Source organism: Triticum aestivum, chromosome 1B (assembly GCF_018294505.1).
Source record: "Triticum aestivum cultivar Chinese Spring chromosome 1B, IWGSC CS RefSeq v2.1, whole genome shotgun sequence".
In the NCBI taxonomy this organism is placed as follows: domain Eukaryota; kingdom Viridiplantae; phylum Streptophyta; class Magnoliopsida; order Poales; family Poaceae; genus Triticum; species Triticum aestivum.
The window spans coordinates 304,252,573-304,256,917 of record NC_057795.1 but is presented as its reverse complement, the minus strand read 5'-3'; positions in this window follow the sequence as shown (position 1 = coordinate 304,256,917).

Sequence of the window (4,345 nt, the reverse complement as noted above, 5' to 3'; positions counted from 1 at the left end):
AGACGGGGACATAGGCTTCCGGACTGTTCGCGCCAGAAGCGCCGCCTGGCTGCCTCTCGTTCCCGCCTTCTTCAATCGCCCTCTGGTCTTGTTGCCAGGGGCCGGCACTCTAGCGCGGCCCCTGGTGATGTCGCCTAGACCAGCCCCGCGCTGAGGGGGCACGTTCGGGGTGGCGCGGGCTGCTCCGCGGGGCTGGTTGGTGTCGAGAGGCTCTCCAGGGCCCCTGGGAGGGGGCGCGCGGTTGTGTCGGGGGTGAGCGCCCCCCCCCCCCCCCCCACCGCCTGGGACATGGGCAGGGTGCAGAATGGCTCCGCACTCCTGCATGCTGCATCCAGCAGCTCGGCGACCCATTCCAGCAGGGCGATGTGGCCACTTTCTAGCAACCTGCACAGCAGGACCTCCCGGGCCACGATGACTGTTGCCCGCATGTTTGCTTGTTCCCTGCGCGTGTGCGGAGTAGTTGCCGCAGCGTAGTTCGCACATCGCGCGGCGGCGCGGCTACGGCGCGGCACCAGTGGAGAAGGTTGCGCTGCACGCCCCCACGACCGGTCACCCCTGGTAGAACGCGGGCCGCGAGCAGCGCGGAGTGGAGGTCTTCCTCGCCGGCGGGCGCTGCCGAGGAGGTCTGGATGACCCAGTGCTCGACGTGTGCTCTCAGGGTGTCAGCCATGGCATCGGTGGAGCAGCGGAGGACTGGTCGACGGAAGAGAAGATCCGACACACCCCTTCATGGCGCGCAAATGTCAGATTATGGGATCCGCAGACCCTTGAGAGGTTCGAACTCTAGGGTGCGTGCGGAGATCTCAACCTACCCAGCTTGCCTACTCGCGAACCTCCTAAGCCTAGCGCGTCAATCTCAAAGGGACAAAGAGACACGACAATTTTATCCTGGTTCGGGCCACCATTGTGGTATAATACCCTACTCCAGCGTTTTGGTGGATTTCCTCGAAGGGCTGAGGATGAGCTAGTACAATGGATGAACAAGGCTCAGGAGGTGAGGTGTTCTTGTGCTGGTGTGGTGTATGCTAGCTCTACTTGTTCTGATTCCATCCCTCTCTATGGTGGTGGCTAGTCCTCTTTATAGTGGCCTTGGTCCTCTTCCCAAATATGAGCGGGAAGGGATCCCACAACGGCCGGATTTGAAAGGGGACAAGTACTATAGTCTATCCTGACAAAAGTAGTCTTCGCCTACAAAAAGCCTCTGGTCTTGACGCTGCGGTGGGCTCGTCGATGACCTCCGTCCTGCCATCTGGCAGTTTTGATCTCGTTGCACCATAATGGAAACCTTTGGCTGGTTCCTCGGGACTCCGCGCCTATGGCTGGCCTCCTTTGCACCGAAGAGGAAACCTGTGCTCTGCGCCTGCCTGGCCTTGGTCGTCATGGCTCACGTCAGCTGAGCCTCGTGAGGTGACCTGCATAGAACTCTCCGCCCCTCAGGAGCCAGCCTGAGGAGGCCGGTCCTCTCGGGGGTCTTGGCACTGCCGCCTCGCGAGGCTTGGCTCCTCGCGAGGGTCTTGTAGTGCTGGTGTTGGAGCTGGGCCATACCAGGCCGTCGATGAAGCCACGTGGTGGGCCGCAGGCAGGCAGGGCTGGATACCCCTGAATCCAGGACGCCGACAACAGGCCTCAAGGGCTCGAATACATAAGCTCAAAGCGCAAGCGAGTTAGCGGAAGGAACAATATCTGAGTACAGACATAAGTTAAACAAGGATGCCTTAAGAAGGCTAACACAAAAGTAGCATCGACCGAAAAGGCAAGGCCTACTACCTGGGACCTCCTAACTACTCCTTGTCGGTGGCGGTGTCCACACAATAGTAGGCACCCTCGGGGTAGTAGCAGTAGTCGGCAGGGGTGGCATCTGGCTCCTGGGATCCACCATCTGATCGCAGCAACCGGGTATAGGGGAAAAAGAGGTAGCAAAGCAACCGTGAGTACTTATCCAAAGTACTCGCAAGCATCAGATCTATGCTAAGTATGCATCAGTATCAAATGGAAGGGTTGTATTCGTGGACTATACTGCAAAAGGCCAGAATAAAGAGGAAGGCCTAGCCTATCAAAGACTAGCATCTTCAAGCATCTTGCATCACTTAGAAGAGTACAGAATATAATATAATTGACAAGCATGTTGTAGTTATAACGCCCAGAGATCCTTCCTCGACTCCCTGCGAGAAAGTAATACCAGAGCCAACATATCCATCTCATGTCTCAAGTATCCATTTATAGTTGTAATAGATCAAGATACAACTCCGAGCATCCATAACCATAGACATGGCTATTCGAATAGATAACTTCCCTGCAAGGGTGCACCACATTACTATAGTCATAGTCATGCCCGGCCTCAGAAGATAAACATGTGGTAGTCCTACCTAGGCTACATAGAGAGGTTCCCGTCGGTCTACATCCTAATAGCTCCGGGGTCTTGGGCCCATCGCCCATTGCAATCCACGTCGTTGTGCGCATGGTGAATACCAGCGCCACCTCGGTCCTAAATTGTGTGATTCAACCGTGCCACAATGCTGAACTGGACGCCTGACGGAGCTTTCGGAAGAAACGTACGACGCCGAGTGCCCATAAATGCTCCCACGTGGCGGCTAGTGTGTATAGGCTAGTGGCCAACTTAGAACAAACACCCAAACCTGTTAGTGCATTATTAGAAGAAGTGATGGCTATCGGGACAAGTCCGGAGCTACCACCACATCCTGGGTGATACCGCTAAATAGCCAACCGCCACCAAAACTCTCGCGGGTGCTCTCTAGGCCCTCCCGACTTTCATAGGTATCTCTCATGGGTGCTCTCTAGGCCCGCCGGACTTTAACAAAGGTCTATAGTAAAGTCAAGGTAACCGTGTGTCTAAAACATCAAGTGGAAAAACCCGAGGAATCACCCTCGATGGATTCCATTCGATGTAATCATCAAGGTGAACATATGAGGAATCAACCTTGAGGTTCACACTTCAGGTGTTGCATGAGAGAGTCGTCATCAGGAGTGGTGAAGGAAGAATCACCCTTGACAGACCACGATCGGCTATGCTACAGAGTTATCATCAGTAGTACGTTACGTGGTATCACCCTCGGCACTCGATAGTAACTTTGCGGAGTCATATAACTAAAGAGGGGTGAGGTGATGTGTCAGGCTCTGGACAGCGATCACGTTGATCGAGTCATCGGGCATCAAGCCGAGGCTAGTGGGACAAGGTGAGCGTTCATTGATGGATCACTAGCCACCTATACTAAGCAGTTCAGGATAAGCAGGAAAGGTACAATGAGTAGGTTACAAAAGCAGGCTGTGCATTAGAATAGGAGCAAACAAATATAATAGCAAAATATAACGCAAGCATGAGAGATAAGGAACTGGGCAATATCGGAATGGTCAAGGGGGGTTTGCTTGCCTGGAAGCTCTGCTGAAAGGGAAGGAGGGTCGTCGTCGACGTAGTCGATCACAGTGGCATTAGCAACGTTGTCGGGGTCTACCGTAGAGAAGAGGGGGAAGAAACAGTAAATATAAAGCAAACAGTTGCATAGCATGACAATAGGCAGTGTTAGGGGTGTTCTAATACGGCGCTACACGATGCCGGCGAAGGGGGGACATCCGGGAATGTTCTCCCCAAGTTTGGCATTTTCGAGAAGATGAAACAGAGGGGGCGGTTCCATGTTCGCTATGCTAGGGACGTGTGGCGAACGAATAGAGTGCGTATTCGGATTTGTCACATTTTCAGAGTGTTTTTCATATATAAAACATTTTCAATGGAGCTACGGATTATTTTCTATGAATTTCCAAAGTTTTATTCAATCTCTGAAATTATTATTATTTAATTTAATCCAAAAAACCAGAATTATGACGTCAGCCTGACGTCAGCAGTCAAGAGGGTGTTGACTGGTCAAACTAGCGCGTGGGACCCACCTGTCATTGAAAGTTAGTGGTTAACAGTATTATAAACTAAGCTAATTAGCTAATTAAGCACAGGGCCCACCTATCATGGACTAACAGTTAATTAGTTTAACTTAATTAGGTTAATTAATTTAATTAATTATTAACTAATTAAATATTCTATTTATTTATTTTAAATTTTAAATGGGTGACGGGCCCCACCCTTCAGCGGCCCATTAGAGCACTGGAACGGGTGTTAACGGGCACGACAGGAGGGCTATTAGGTGCGGGCGTGCGATCGCACGGCGAGGGAAGGAGGGCAAACGGGCGGAGGGGCAGCGACGGCCAGCGAGGCGGTCAGGGGCGGCAGAGGGTGTGGGCCGGTGCGGGAGAAGCGGCGCGGGGCAGCTGCCACCGGGGCGAGCGGAGAAGCGGCAGGGCGAGCAGGGGGGCGCGAGCGCCTGCGGCAGAGGCTGGC